We start from the raw sequence: 17052 nt of genomic DNA on the forward strand, positions 1-17052 counted from the left end.
CTGACAACTTTGTATCTCCGTTTCCTCCTCTATAAAATGGGATAACAACTGTACCCAACTCTTAACATTTGAAGACATTAATTTAACTTGCCCTAAGATAGTTAGCTTAGACCACTTAGGTAGACTAGGCAGTCTAAGTCTACTTAGTAGACTACTTTAGTTACTTAAGTTGCTATTTAACTTAGTACTTAACTTACTACTTAAATAATTACTTAAGTAGACTGTCTAGTCTACTTATGTGTTCTATACTTACTATGGTAGGTTAGTTAATAGATTGTTACAATGATTAATAGTTAATCATTCCTGAATATCACTATTTTTATTATTGTTCCTGCCCTTACAACTTTCCTCTTCTCCTTTCCCCTTATAAATAGCGTCAAGAGCTCCCATTTATCACAAGCCTTTAAAGATTGCAAAGTACCACCCCCAGGAATTTCTAACATAGTGTTTTTATTATTACAACTCTAATATTACCCAACTTTACAGATGTAAAAGGTGAGGCCCAGAATCCAAGTCGAGTGATTTCAGCCTGCTTCATCCGCACGACGTTTCTACTTCACTAATTCCCCCTTCATCTGGGGAGTCCGCCATTTCATCACCTCTTCCTGGCGCCCTGCCTTGGCCTCCTGAGACTAGCAGAGGCGGTGTCCTGCGCTCCCAGGAAGAGGCACAATATGACAGCAGGTTTCCACTGCCGCATTCAAATGTTCTGTCCACTAGATAAGATCCCTCGAGAAAAGGAATCTTTTTTATTCATTTTTTAATTCATTCGAATTCATTATTCATTTCTGTGCCTGTTTCCATGAAAGACTGAACGTAGACTCAAGCAATGAGACGGCTATGGGGCCTGAGGAGAGGGTTCTGCCAAAGGGAGAGAAGTTCGTGAGTAGCCAAAGCCGAAGAAATGCAAAGGCAGCTTTAGCTCACTTGGGAGCAGCAACTGCCTTTGGCCAGATGCCCCTGGGCTGGGACCTACGGCCTGCATTGCCATTTGGGGTCAAGAAGGCACAGCCCGCGACCCCAACACATCTTCTGTCAGGGCAGCCAGTCTTCCCTGAAATGCAGTCAAAGCCTTTCGCATCGGAAGGGGAACTGACAAGTACAAAGTGTGCTAATCCGTGGACAAGTGCCTTCATATAAATTCTAACTCCTACAATTCTCATGATAACAATTTAAGGCAAACTTTATTAACACAAGCTTGCACATGAAGACAGCGTCTAAGATTGGACTAAGGTCAGAGAAAGTGCCAGGCAGCACAGGATTCACACACAGCTCTGCAGGACTCCCCAGAGCTGGCTCCTCCCAGAACATGGCTGGAGGTTCTCTGGCCTCCTCCTCTAGCGCTGTGACATACTGTCCACAAGACCCTTAAATGCAAAAGTTATCTGGTATGCGGGTTAAGAAGTCAACAGTAACCGAGTTGCATAACAGTGTGCCTGTTGAAAGTGAAAGATAAAGGGAAAAACAAACCAAATGCCCATCAACAGATAAATGAATAAACAAAATGTGTTTTATCCATACAACAGAATATTATCCAGCCATAAAAAGGAATGGAGTACGATACATGCTATGACATGGTTGAATCTTAAAAATATTAATGCAAGATAGTTGGGAAGAAAGGCAGACAGGGACAAGCCCCGCCCCCCGCCCTTAATGGAAACCACCCTTAAAAAGCCAAGTTTATTGAGTGATAGTACAAAGCTCCCAAAGACGGAAGGGACCCGAGAGGGTTGCCACCAGAATTTTCTAGGTCTAGAAACTTTTATGGGTTTGTTGGTGGGCTGTTTTGTTCTGATTAACCCTCCATGAGGGTTTCCTTAACCTCCATTAAGGGTGGTTTCCATTAAGGGGCCAGTGGGGGCTCTGCTGTTCTCAAACATTTGATAAATTACTTGTTATCTTAATAAAACTCTTCTGTATGGGCAAAGAAAAAACTTCAGTGTTTTTCAGAGTAAATGATAGTCTTGGAAGGTTGGTTCTTCACTGGTTCCAACTGATCGCAACGATGGATGTCTTTAATTCATCAACCCGTAATTAAAACAATTTTATTTAATCATCTTCTAGACTAGTATTTATCATCCAACATGCCACATCTCTGTTTACTTCCAGTATTATGTGAAAGTGACCATTTTTATTGTTATTTCATTTGATTAAATAGTCCCAACCATTCTTATAAGTGGAAGCTGATGGAAGCCATTACTAGAACCTCAGCTGGGTCTATTGTCCAGAACAGCTATACCCGGCTTCTCTATGCGACCTGGGCTGTTTCACAACTCCGGGAGTGGGGCTCCTATGAGCACAGAAGGAAACGGAATCCCTTTTTTTTTTTTTAAAAAAGATTTTATTTATTTATTTGACAGAGAGAAATTACAAGTACACTGAGAGGCAGGCAGAGAGAGAGAGAGAAGGAAGCAGGCTCCCTACAGAGCAGAGAGCCCGATGCGGGACTCGATCCCAGGACCCTGAGATCATGACCTGAGCCGAAGGCAGCGGCTTAACCCACTGAGCCACCCAGGCGCCCCCGGAATCTTTTTTTTATGACCTATCCTCGGAAGTCACAAAATGCCACTTCTGCTGTAGCCATAGCAACCCAGATGTTTGGGGAAGGAGCTTGGAACCCATCATTCATGAGGAGAGGTGTCACGGTAAGGTTGTAGGAAGAGCACGGAGGATTGGGGGTAACATTGCACCCACTTGGGGAGAATGCCGTCTGCCACAACCCCACGGTTTGTAGCCTTGCAGAGTTAAGAAAGCTGACTGCTGCTATACTCCAACCAGAAGGCCCTACAAGCAGAGTAAAATCAGTGCTACTATCATGTAAAAGTAGAAAGCTTCTGTCGCAGATGGAGTTTGCAATTTCTCAAATTTCCTCACAGCAGGAGCCATCTAAAAAGATAGCACCGAAGGCTGTAGGAAAAAGATCAGAATTTTCACGTGTAAAAAGCACGTCTTCCCAAGATCTTTAGCTGTTGTTTCTTATGTGTGGAAATGACTGGAAGCAAACAGAAAGCAGACCCGCAAATCTGAATAGAAGAAATTGGTCAAAGGAGCCCCAAGCCTGGCCTGTAACAGCTTTCAAGTGCTGGAGTAATCTCAGGGCACTCAAACGCCCACCAAAATAAGCGGACTTCGAAAGCTGGGCGAACTCCTAGAAGTGCATCCATCATAATCCTCGCTTTGGAGAGGAAAGATCCAGGTCCACAGAGGACAATGGACAAGAGAGATTCTCCCAGAAAGCAGAGTCAAATCGGGAATTTCCAGACTGACCGACCATCGAGCTCACCCCTGTGCTCGGGCCCAGAGTCCTCCCCACGTCCACAAGCAGACTCTGATGATAGCGACGGGCCGGCAACCACCACATCCCCCACCCTCCTTTCTCCGAACGGTCGTTTCTTCCCACGTTTACCTGCTGCTTCGCCACTGCAGTGTACTCGGTGGTTGGAGGTAGATGACGTCCTTTCTGCCTCCTGGAATGTGGTCACTCTACTGCGAAGAAAAGAGCCATGATGTGGAACCACCATGAGAAGCAAAAAGACAGAAGGAGCCTGAGCCTAGTGGGTCATTAAGGGAGTGGATATAAAGGGGAAGAGAGACACGACGATAAAGATTCGTCCCAAATTTCTGTTATTTTACTTCAACTCCAAGGAGTTAAAGCCTGAGGAACTGGATGTGAAGTACTTGGCACAGTTCTTGGCATACATTAAGCACTAAATGTTACCTACTGCACAGAAGATTATTCACAGGCACAAATTCTACGATGCAACACAGTTACTCTATATTAACTGTATTTTTGTACAATAACTTAATTTTTGTCACAAGCCCCTTTTCCACCCAGTGACAGAAGCCTTCTCGGTCCGTTCAGGGGGTTGTCCCCCGTTGGTCCTGCAGGCAGGATGCCAAAGGGCTCAGGGAGCTCCAAGACAGCAGGTGCTCTGGGGACAAGAAAGTGGGTGTAGCTGGCCTTTGCTCAGCATCCCCACAATGACACCGGCTGACCCGATCTCCCCACAATGACATCGGCTGACCCGACCCCATGTCTGTCAGGGGTTCTGTCAGTCAACTCTTAGGTCATCCCTGGGCGCTATTCATTCCCATCTCAAGACCTCATGACACTCAGTTGTCTCAGCCACTCAGGGCCTCTCTGACGTAGGAGAAAACCTGTTTCTTCTTCCAAACACCAATTGTGGGACATTAGATGGGGCGCCTAAGGCACTTCGCCTTTTATACTCCACTGTCCCCACTTCCTGCCGGACCAGGGAAGCTCTGGGGGCCTATCGGCCTCTTCACTGCATCTGTAAGGATGGGCCGGAGGCTTAGGTCCTTTCTCCCCCAGACCTGTGGACCCCTGCAGTGCATTCATCCGTCTCTCCCATCGAGAGAATTTACGGGAAGCGTGGCCGGAACCACACTTCCCAGTTCTTTCTCCTGCAGTAAGGAGACAGGTCCACTGGCAGTGGTATTCTTTCAGATCTTCTGTTTATGCCCAGAGCTTACAGGGCAATTCTTATGTATTCTGCGTTCTTTTCCCCCTGAGGACACCAAATTGCTAAGGTTTGGAGGGAGAGGATCATAAAGTTCAGGAGATACTAAGAACAATGAAATCTTTAGTATCAAAATATTGTCCCACTACATAGTTATTATCATTGGTCACATTTACTGTGAATTCATTGATTCAAAGGGGCTTTGTAGAGCAGTAATTAAGCACCATGACTCTGGAGGCTGCTGGCTCGGGCTCCTGCCCCAGCTGCACTACCTGCTGTCTGACCGTGGGTGATTGTTTTTAGCACTTTGATTCCTTCATCTGTGCCACGGACACGATCACAGTACGTTCCTTACGGTGCTGTTTTGGGCATTTTGAATGAGCTAACTAGTGTCAGAACAAACTACGTAAGGACCGTGCACATAGGAAACGCCATTTGTTTGCCGCTGGGACTGTCAGGCTTGTCGTGTTCTTCCAGCGTGTGGCAGCGGTCCCTTACCGAACACGGGCGACTGGTTCCTACGATTATGGGAGAAAACAAGCACCGTGTCTCTTCTAAATGAAAAGGTTGTATGTGAGCCCGTTAAGATGACACCATAATCTCTACTCTTGCAAGCATTAAAGGCACATACGGGACATGAACTTAGAACTAGGGAACCATATGCAGGTGGGAAAGGCTGGCTATCGTCGTTTCCACACTCAGTTTATTTTTATCCCATCAAGTACCTCTCTGCTAGCACAAGGCCCTGCTCTAGAAACTGGGAGCACAGCCTGGACTCGAGGTCCCCCCAGTCTGGTGGAGGAAGATAAACATAAGTGAACTGAGGAAGAACAAGCAGCTGCCAAAATGGTACCACGTCTCTGCGAAAACAACCCTCCTCCTCTGCCTGTTCTGTAAGACATTCTAGAGTCTTTCTGGAACCCCGGACACCCGCTTCCAGACAACAGAGAAAAATTCTTCAAACCCAGCGATGCTGTATGGGGGGCGGTAGGGGGAGATGAAGGAAGCCTCTTCCGAGAATCACCACATCAGGGGAGGGAGACACAGAGGCCACGGAGAGGTCATCCTGCGCAGTCTCCCACGGCTTGTGATCCATGGAAACGTTCCCCTAGTTGTGGTTTCGTGGTGTTTAGGTGCCAATAGTGCCCCCTACCTGGGTACCAGGCAAAATGGCACGTACACCTCTTCAGACGGGCAGCCCCTAGCTGGGATGTAGGTAGTGTTGTCGTTAGTGTGCCCTGGAGGAGAGCAAGACTCGGGGTGAAGTGACCCGCCCACTGCCACAGACACTGTCATTCCTCCCTAGAGCTCTGATGTGTGCACAGAGAACCGCAGGACACATATTGCCACATAAAACAGTCTCCAGTAGATTCGTGGCCTCAAAGCAAGCACAGCCTAATAACCATTAGTCCTCTAAAAACCTCAGAAAGCTTCATATGGTTTAACTCTTCCTTGGGCTGCAATAAAATTAAAAAGCCCAAATCCACTTCCTGGTGAATGAGTAAAAACTGGACTCTGTCGGCACAGTGAGGGCGAAGCGGACACATGTACCGGGTTTTCAGCTCACGTTGCTCCTGAGTGTCCTGCTGGGTGTCGGGCACTGTTCCAAGGGCTGGGGATGCAGCAAAAGGATCTTTGCCTTTATGAAGCCTATGTCTAGCAGAAGAAGAAAAGAGAAGAAGAGAAGAGAAAAGAAAAAAGAAAAGAGGGTGGGGAGAGAGGGGGGAAGGAGAAGAGAGGGAGCAAGAAAGGCAGGCCTTGCAGGAAGGTGACGGAGGTTCTGGTGCGGGACCATGGAGTCGGTGAGGGGGAACGGGGTGAGAGCCAGCTACTCCACGCAGCCTCTCCTACTCCGCCCATGTCTAATGGTGCAACCGGAAAAGGCCATCGCGGTGCCGGATGCATCCCAACAGCACTCTTTCCCTGTCCAGGAGATCATGGCTAACAGAGCTGCTCTTCTTGGAGAGGCTTGGATGAACGACTTGAGTCTATTTGCTTTGAGAAAGACAGTGACATGGGGGACTAGGAAAGTTCCAGATGGGAGGCTTCTCCTACACGGATTGGTAATATCCTGTTATTGCTAAAGCTGTTTACCTTAGGAGGTCCAGACAATCTGGCAAGTACCCCACTGGGAGGAGGAATTGGACAGCTCTCCCTTTGCCGAGTCACTTGCCAGTTCCACAAACACACCAAGTTGCATGCCAGATTCTTTGCCTGTGAACTCTCCACCCACAGAATTTCACTGCCATAGGAAACTGAGTTTATAGGGGAGGGAAAGTCATGGGATAATAGCGCTTTGTAGGGCAGACACATCAGATCATGCTTCAGAGAACATTTGTTTTTAAACAGGCCTATATTCATGCAAACCAGGCTTCAGAGATTTTATTTTATGGTTTGAAATAAAAAAACCACTTTCACATTTATTATTTCATGATCGTTTTTTATAAAGGACATTTAGGAAGCATATTGTAAACGGATCCCTCAACTGCCTTCAACGTGTTAAATTTCAGTTTCTTACTACATCGTGAAACTGGTCTTCAGGCAGTTCCTTCGTATTTGTGCTCTGCTTCCCTTTATCTCATGACCTTCAACCCCTCAGGCCCTCAGTCCCACAGTTGCACCCTGGGCCCTCTCATCACCAGGAATTACTCCACCACTCGCACCTTAAATTCAAACAATCCTGCCTCGGGACCCGCACCTCTTATATTTCTAGAACCCGGAAACTTCTCTAGACTTTCTTAGGGTTGCCGTAACAAAGGACCACAGACTGGGTGTCTTCAACAACAGAAATTATTTCCTTACAGTTGTGGAGGCTGGGAAGTCCCAGATGAAGATGAGGCAGGTTTGATTTCTTCTGACGCTGCTCTCTGCTGGCTTAGGTTCTCCAGAGCAGAACCAATAGGGTATTTGTAAGTACAGGAGATTTGTTATAGGAATTGGCTCTTATAATTATGGAGGCCAAGAAGTCCCACAATTTGCTGTCTGCAAGCTGGAAAACCAGGACTGAGAACCAGAAGCTCCAATGTTTGAGGGCAAGAATTGGACATTCCAGCTGAAAAAGAGAGAGCAGATTTAGCCTTCCTCCATGTTTTTGTTCTATTCAGGCCCCCGATGGCCTGGATGGTGGATGGCCTCCTTGGTGAGGGGAATCTTGACTTACTTTACTGATTCAGTACTAACCGGAAACTCTAACAGACACACCGAGAAGTCATGTTTTACCAGCTATCTGGGCCTCACTTATCCCAGGCAAGTTGAGATATAAAGTTAATTTTCACAGCTGCTTTTTTTGTCTTCACATGGTCCTTCTTCTATGTGTCTCTGCCATAGCTGCTCTCCTTAGAGGACGCCAGTCATATGGGACCAGAGGCCATCCCATGACTTCATGTAAGCTTTATTACTTCCTTAAAGAAGCTGTCTCCAAATACAGTCACATTCTGAGGTATTGGGGGTAGGATTTGAACAAAGGAATCTGGGGGAACACAATTCATCCCATAACCTTCGTTCCTACCACACCAGGTCTCCACTTTATTGGGACATTCAAACCCTTGAGCCCATCCCCTTACATGTTCATTTCCTTCTCTGCACAGCCTAGGACTCTTGTCTTCCACTTCAGCAACCTTCCTAACAAAAGACACGATACCACCAGCCTTCTTCCGGTGACCTTCTAAGAAGACACAAATGTTGGCTAAATTCACCTGTTACGTAACTGAACAAATATGAATTTGCTCCTTGGTGAAGCACAGATAAGAGACTATGCCAGGTGGGATTGTCAGCTGAAGGAAACTTGATCAGATGCAAATAAGGAATCATGGGTAATAAATTCCAAAGCTGTGACTGCCCAACTGTGGGTGAGTGGGTTTCTTTCTTTTTTTTTTTCTTTTCAGCATAACAGTATTCATTGTTTTTGCACCACACCCAGTGCTCCGTGCAATATGTGCCCTCCTTAATACCCACCACCTGGCTCCCCCAACCTCCCAACCCCCGCCCCTTCAAAACCCTCAGGTTGTTTTTCAGAGTCCATAGTCTCTCATGGTTCACCTCCCCTTCCAATTTCCCTCAACTCCCTTCTCCTCTCCATCTCCCCTTGTCCTCCATGCTATTTGTTATGCTTCACAAATAAGTGAAATGATATGATAATTGACCCTCTCTGCTTGACTTATTTCACTCAGCAGAATCTCCCAGTCCCGTCCATGTTGCTACAAAAGTTGGGTATTCGTCCTTTCTGATGGAGGCATAATACTCCATAGTGTATATGGACCACATCTTCTTTATCCATTTGTCTGTTGAAGGGCATCTTGGTTCTTTCCACAGTTTGGCGACCGTGGCCATTGCTGCTATAAACACTGGGGTACAGATGGCCCTTCTTTTCATTACATCTGTATCTTTGGGGTAAATACCCAGTAGTGCAATTGCAGAGTCATAGGGAAGCTCTATTTTTAATTTCTTGAGGAATCTCCACACTGTTCTCCAAAGTGGCTGCACCAACTTGCATTCCCACCAACAGTGTAAGAGGGTTCCCCTTTCTCCACATCCTCTCCAACACATGTTGTTTCCTGTCCTGTTAATTTTGGCCATTCTAACTGGTGTAAGGTAGTATCTCAATGTGGTTTTAATTTGAACCTCCCTGATGGCTAGCGATGATGAACATTTTTTCATGTGTCTGATAGCCATTTGTATGTCTTCATTGGAGAAGTGTCTGTTCATAACTTCTGCCCATTTTTTGATGTGATTATCTGTTTTGTGTGTGTTGAGTTTCAGGAGTTCTTTATAGATCCTGGATATCAACCTTTTGTCTGTACTGTCATTTGCAAATATCTTCTCCCATTCCGTGGGTTGCCTCTTTGTTTTCTTGACTGTTTCCTTTGCTGTGCAGAAAGAAGCTTTTGATCTTGATGAAGTCCCCAAGTTCATTTTCGCTTTTTGTTTCCTTTGCCTTTGGAGACATATCTTGAAAGAAGTTGCTGTGGCTGATATCAAAGAGGTTACTGTCTATGTTCTCCTCTAAGATTCTGATGGATTCCTGTCTCACGTTGAGGTCTTTTATCCATTTTGAGTTTATCTTTGTGTACAGTGTAAGAGAATGGTTGAGTTTCATTCTTCTACATATAGCTGTCCAATTTTCCCAGCAACATTTATTGAAGAGACTGTCTTTTTTGTACTGTATACTCTTTCCTGCTTTGTCGAAGATTATTTGACCATAGAGTTGAGGGTCCATATCTGGGCTCTCTACTCTGTTCCACTGGTCTATGTGTCTGTTTTTATGCCAGTACATGCTGTCTTGGTGATCACAGCTTTTTTTTTTTTTTTTTTTTTTGTAGTAAAGCTTGAAATCAGATAACGTGTTGCTGCCAATCTTCTTTTTTAGGTTAGGATAAATATTCAGAAAGGGGAGTTTTGTCATCCCATGTAAAGGTGGGTATAAGGTCATGCATGCGTACCTGGGAAGCACGTCCATACGTGCATCGCATGTTGTGTCATTAACAAGGCAATGTGTGTTCCTCTTTAGGCAGAGATTTTAACATTACGATGGGATTACTTTAATCTGCGCATACTCCATAATCCATCTGCACAGGTGTGAGTCTGTGGTCAAGCCCAAACTGGTCTAGCCACTGGAGCTTTCCCTGTTGTTTGCACTAAAAGATAAGGTTAACATTTCTGTGAAGAAGGGAGGAGTCAGGGGGGTCTTGCTGGTGATCGTTTTAACCTCATTAACCCTGTGGGGCACAGTTTCAGTTGTATGTCACTTTTCAATCCTAAATCCTAGATGGACATTGCTTCTGGAAAAGAATCACACAAGTACCCAAAAGGCGCTACAGCAGATGAACAAGTTACAGTCTAGTAGAGATGCGCACTCCTTAAAGCCAACTCAACTCCTGGGGCCCCAGGCAAGACAAGTAGATAGTTCCTGCCTCTACCACTTTCCCAAAGTTTCTCCCTACACCACTTGCCCCCTCATGACTTTGCTCCCTATATCACAGAAAAAATAAATGCCATCATCCAAGAAACTGCTCAATGCCATGTTCCAGATCCATAAACATTTGCTTCTAGTCCCTTTATCACCCCCAATCTATTTGATTTGGAATCTATTTGATTCCAAAACTCCTGTGTTCTGTTTCTCTCAGGGGGAGGAGGTAGCAGAAGCGGCAGGAGAAAAGGAAAAAGGTGTTATCAGATGGTTATTTCTAATCTGTAGCCAAGCATAAAAATAAAAACAAAATTTGTGTTCATGTTTTAATACAAAGTTTTACATTTATTTATTTTGTTTTAGGAGATTTAATATAAAACCGTATCCTATCTAGTGCTATTAAAATTATGTAGGTTTCTACACCATATCATATGCCTGAAGCTAATAAAACACTGAATGTTAGCTACAGCAGGATTACAATAGAAAACTTAATATCAAAATTTAAAAAATAAAATCATCAGGGACAAATAAAAAATATGTAGTTTCCTTCTTTCTTGAGAGGATATTATAAGATCTCGGGAAAGTTATGGGTCAAGCTTGAAAACTAAAACCTACCCCGTTGAGCAGCGGTTGTGTGTGTGCATGTGAAGCAGATACGGGCTGGGCCACGGCCCTCAAGCTGTTTTGTAGGGCCAAGGTGGAAGCCTATCCCACTAGGTACCCACCGTGTAGCATTTGGATAAGGATTCCAGGTGTCCCCAGCACATCCCCATCAGGCTTCGCCTTCCTTTTCAGCTTTTTCCCAGCTCTTTGCTTCTTCTTAAACTCATAAAAAAAAATCTTTCATGCTTCTGTTTGTTGGCTCCTTGTGTGCAGTTTCATGAGGCAATCACATAGGAATCACTTTTCTCTCATACCACGGTCAGCTTCGAGCTGTCGAAATGATAGAACTTAACTCGGCCATCACATTTGAAGCAGAGGAGAAAGTCAGGAAAGCTTAGCTGCCAACTTGGAGAAGGTTTAGATCGTGCGTGTGAGATTTTATGACTCACTCCTATTTTTCACAGTACAAATTTACCTTCTCAACCGAGAAAAAGAGATTCATTTCTAAGCATTCACTCTGCATTACTGCAGATCTACATATTGCTAACATGAAAAATCTGGCAGTGTTTTCTAAGGTTGACTTCAGTATCTCTCACATGTTCACGTTTTTACTGACTTTCTTCATTCCCAAGCTGCTTTCCATCTATTCATTTTCCTTCAATACAGACCCAAGTGGTTCTATGTTCAAGTTCATGCTCGAGGCCACATTCCTATAAAGAGAGCATTTAAAACACCCAGAAATAATTTCTTACATGGTTCTTCCACACCTGGTCATAGAAAAATCCCAGAACTCCATGTAGAGACGACTCGGGTTAATTCCACTGCACCATCCCTAGTGCCTCTCCATGTCCAGAGGCCTTCCGTGTAATACCTCCCGTTACAACAACAGGGTGAGCTACACCGAAATGAATAAGGACTCTGATGTCTAGAGACTCGCTCATGGTCAGGTACATAGCTAGTGGGGAGAGTCAAGTCTACTAAATGAATATTTCTCCAGTTTGAACTTTATTGTAATTTTTTTGTTTGTTAGTTGAAGTTTTTTTTAAATTCCTTTTCAGTGTTCCAGAATTCATGGTTTATGCACCACTCCCAGTGCTCCATGCAATACGTGCCCTCCTTAATACCCACCACCAGGCTCACCCATCCCCTGACCCCTCTCCCTTCCAAAACCCTCAGTGTGTTTCTCACAGTCCACAGTCTCTCATGGTTTGTCTCCCCCTCCAATTTCCCCCAACTCCCTTCTCCTCTCCATCTCCCCATGTCCTCTGGGTTATTCCTTATGCTCCACAAGTGAAACCATATGATAATTGACTCTCTCTGCTTGATGTATCTCACTCAGCATAATCTCCTCCAGTCCCATCCATGTTGATACAAAAGTTGGGTATTGTAATTTTTATTTTTCATCGTGCTGATGTCTTTGCTTACCAGGTTGCTAACTGATAAAGACCCCCAAGACAATATCTAGAAAAGGTCTATCACCTTTTGTTGTAATCTAGACAGTTATCAGTTACGAGTCAGATGTTTTACTTTCATATCCTTAGCCTTCTAGGGCAACTCTATGGGGAACAGAAGTGTATTAAGTACCTGCAGCCACGCTGCCTTTCGTCTGTGTAATACAGCCAGAAATGGGTTAGGACCAAAGAGCTGAGGACCAAGGAAGGTCAGAAAGCAGAACTAGTACCAACCAAGATTTATTGTATACATACCTGATATTTTCACTTTTCCCAGCACTTGCTTCCCAGAAATCAACACAAACCATCTGATATTTTATTACTTCCCGCAGCACAGTGATACCAAGGACAGAGCCAGAGGGCTGCAGATTAGAAATCTGTATTAAGGCCACCTAAGGAGATGATGCCCTCTTGTGATTTCCCCATTACAAAACATTATCCTAATTATATGCCTAACAGTCATAGTCATTAGAGATTTCCCCACATACACGAGCACTTTGGCCTACTGACATATATTCAATTTAAGAGAAGACAAGTAAAGTATTTATAAATAGTAAGACAATAAATTATAATATAGTTGACAAGGGACTCTTCTTTTTACAGTGAAATTATGTCAGTTTCATTAAGAGCAACAAAGTAGCAAGACTTGGCATTTAGCCCATTCTTGCGTGGAGGAGGAGAAGGTGACCTTCCTACAACCAGGCTGACTCTGAAAGAGAGAGTTTAAGGAGCTGAACCCCAACAGGCTCAGCTCCTTACCCAAATGCCCCTGGGACTTCGTCTCTCACTTAACTTTCTTGGCTTTGCTAAAGGTGCAGACTCTCCTGCTTCCTCACACTTCCATTCCTGGTGGCTGCCCCACCATCACCACAATATGCCGTCAACCACCACCAGTGCCTGTAACCTGACATGAAAGCAGAGGCAGCTTCGTCTATACAACTCACACATACTACTACCAGAAAAGTGCCCAAATGCCTGCCCTTCTATGAAGTCATGGCTTCATCTTTTTAGGAAAGAGAACACATTTTCTAAACAGCATGGTGAAATATTGTACCTAAAGGCTGGATGAATAAGGCACAATTTAAACTTGAATGAAGAGCCAACACATCCTAGAATCCTAGTCACCTCTTTATTTTCAACAAACAATTCGCTCATCAATTTCCCATAGTAGTAGTGATCTTCCCAACATCATTCTCTCAGGTCATATTATTACAAGGTCAAATCTGAAGGCATTTACAGAAACAGTAGTGCCCTTTGAAGATGGCACCAAGGAAGAAAACACTGACGCTGTCATCTTTGCCACTGGTTAGTCCTTCTGTTTACTCTTCCTTGGGGAAGCCATCCTCAAAATCCACAGCGACAATCAGATCTCCCTCTACAAATATGTCGATCTCCCCTCCACAGCGGAAAAAACAACACGGCCATTATTGGCCTCCTTCAACCTCTGGGAGCCATCATGCCAATTAGAGAGTTGCAAGGACACAGGGCTACCAGGGTTTCCAAGGGTGAGGAGAAGTGTGATGGGCTGGAGAACTCAAGAGCAGAGCCTCCTGGCCATGACTGTGCCTCAGTTTCCTTTTCAATGCTGCTTAACCTCTTGGTCTGAGCCTCCAAAACTCAGGTGACCTCACTGCTTTGCTTCCTTCTCCCAAAGTTAGCTACACCACTTGAAACATAATTCAGGTAGATCCACAATGATCCTTTACTAAGGTGGTTTGTAGGCAAAGTGCATTTAGCATATGTTAGTTCAGGTGACTCAGGCTTCTGGATAGGCTTGAGCAATTTCTACAGTTCATCAGGTATCACTCAATTTTTAATTCATTCTCTACAACATAAGTACCAGATCCAGCCAATGCAGGTAAAGCTTCATCTAGTCCAGAATGTCTCATGTTCAGTTATACATTTGCAGCTATAAACAGTCATTTTACTACTCATAATCCCATTTCTACACCCTCACGCCCTCAGTTTGGGCTACTCATTCCCACTAACTACATCCAAGTCATTCCAAATTTCATCTGTCTGAACTCTTCTATAGAACGCGAGGTCCAGAGTCTGATTTTGAAATCCAGCTGAAACAGAATAGGGGCTGGATTCAGGTTCCTCTGACCCTAACCACCAAACCCAGCATTCTTTGACAACTAAAACTCTACGCCCATTGAGCAGCATATGTTGCAGGAATGCTGAGGCAGAATGTTGACCAAAAGAAGGGACTTGACTACAAAGACCGGCAAAGACCAGACCAAACCAGTACACACCAAGATGTACCCCAGCACTGAAATTTCACCCACTTCTCCCTCATTATAACACTAAAAATCATGCTCATGGGTAGAGATTTAACATGCTAACTGGACATGCAACCCATGCGGAAGCATGACTTTTGGTGCCAATAAATCTCTGCTTCAACCTGCTTAACCACCACCCCTTTCCCACCAAGGCCTTTTCAAAGCTCTCCTGACCTCTCCCTGAGGAGCCAACCTGAAGTACTGTATCTTTAAGATTATTTCCATTATTTAAAGTTTTTCAAATATGCATTCAAATTAAATGATTAGATGAAAGAAGTTTGAGAGATGAAGATAGGACTTTGCAGAAGCCACAGTCCGAATGTTGGACGAGACTGAACACCCACGACGTGAACTCTCCTCTACTCTGACACACTTCACTTTGCTCACTGCAAGCTCCTAACTCCTGTCACTACTCTCTAACACTCTTTATGGTGTTTTTGTCCTACATCAAATGACACTTTTATTGACGAATTTTTGTTTCAAGGTCCTATGCTAGGCATGGGCATGTCACCAGAGTGTAACATGTATTCCCTTCCTCTGAAGAGTTTAAAGGGTAATTGGAAAGACAAGACAAACAGGAAATTAAATAATAATGCAAGCGATAATAGTAACAGTGCAAAATGACAAGCAGGGCTGAACATGAAAAGTTGCCATGAAGAGGGAAAGAGAGAAAGCAATAGTACTTCTAACAACCTGCTTATGCCAGCCTCTGCACTGGGTAGTTTTATAGTTTAAGCTGTCTTGATGGCAACATTATAGAACTCATGCTGTTTCTCAGAGTTTTGTCTATTCGAGGCTTCCAAATCTTGATTAGAATAGAAGATAGTCATGTAATGTAGGAATTTACTACTATAACGTATTTCTATCGAGTTGCTATGATTAATAGCCCCATCACATGAAAAAGAAACTTACAACCCATAGGCAATTTTTTTATTCTAGACTTTATGCAAGTCACATAAGAATTTAAGAGTATCTCAACCCCACACTCTGGAGTAAGAACCAGATGGCCTTCCCTGTAGCTAAGTCAAGCACAGACAGAAGTAGCACTACCCGAAAAGATATGAAGCAGGGTGTTTATATGAATGTGCCGCTGCTCCCTACTAAGGAGCTGACCAAAGTAGCCAGAACCCGGAACTTGTGTAACCAAGGGTACCCAATCTAGCGTGGTCTGGGCAAGTTTATATGCTGGACTTTGACAGTCCTTTAACTCAGCAGTTCTCATGCCTGGGGAAGGTTTTTGCTTTCTTTCCTTCCAGAGCTAGTGGGTGAGGTGAGGTATTACAAGGGAAGTGATTAATTCCTGGACTTCGCCCTCCATTTCTGACCCAGCAGGTTTAGGATAATGCCTGTTCATGGGAAACTGTTTTATGTTGCTTCATAATCCTTTCAAGTTACTCTTGGTGTTCACTGATGTTTAAGAATCTTTAATGCTCAAATGCATGTGTCAGGGAAAAATAGATTAGGTTTGGCTTCAGTATAAGCAATTAAATAAAAGCCACTTTTAGTGATTCACCACTTGGTATCTCAAGCTACTTGCTTACTTCTACCACGAGTTACAACATGCACTGTTAACCTAAGGAAGCTTCTCTTAAACAGAAGAGCATATTTTTTGTGCCCATATTTTCCCAACCAGCTGTGCTTTCTTTCCCAATGATCATGCTTTAGTGCTAAACGAGTGTGGTTCCAAAAGTACTCTCTGCCGAGTAACATATGCTGCTGTTCCAAGTACATCAGCTAATTTCTCCCTGCGGCCACCTTCTGCAGCAGTCTACATCCCTGTTTTTCTGCCTGAAAAAAAGGATTTAGAAATCAAATAACTTTCTCAAGTTCATGCAGCTTATACCCTCTGGAGCTGAGTTTCAAACCAGGTCTGTCGGAGTCGAAATCACTCTTCGTTGGTTTTTTCCTCTTAGTCGTCATTTTCTTTTCTGTCCACATCTTGAACAACATCGTATTACCCACAGGAATCTCTTAGTCTTATTCCTGGCCCTGAGGACTAAGGAAGTTGAACCTTGGTGCTAGGTAGATTTCTATCTAGACTTTCAGCTCATCTATCAGTCTTTGGATAATTCATTGGTTTGACACACCACTAAAAAGACTAACAAGTTTGCTGTTTGGTAACTTTGACTCTCATTATGGAGACTATGCATAAATGTTGGCTAATGTTTATTCATTCATCTCGTTCTTAATAATATTATGGCTCTGAGACCAATTCCCACATCCCCCTACACCATCAAGCAATTCTCCGGACACCAGCTGGGAGTCCTACAATTCAATTCTGACACTGTCTACCCAGAGATTGCATCAGATTCTACGGGTTAAGAGTTCAG

General features: G+C 44.1%; 1 long non-coding RNA gene across 1 annotated transcript in view; it reads right to left on the minus strand.

Annotated features, from left to right (window-relative positions):
• Positions 1-2110: 2110 nt before the first annotated feature.
• LOC131815129 (uncharacterized) overlaps positions 2111-17052 on the minus strand; it is a 45524-nt gene continuing 30582 nt past the window's right edge. Inside the window, exons 2-3 of the long non-coding RNA XR_009347586.1 lie at positions 7284-7533; positions 2111-3486 (exon numbers count right to left, since the gene is read on the minus strand). This is a non-coding gene — a long non-coding RNA (uncharacterized LOC131815129). The remainder of the gene's footprint in view (positions 3487-7283; positions 7534-17052) is intronic.

This window comes from Mustela lutreola, chromosome 14 (assembly GCF_030435805.1).
Source record: "Mustela lutreola isolate mMusLut2 chromosome 14, mMusLut2.pri, whole genome shotgun sequence".
NCBI classification, from domain to species: Eukaryota; Metazoa; Chordata; class Mammalia; order Carnivora; family Mustelidae; genus Mustela; species Mustela lutreola.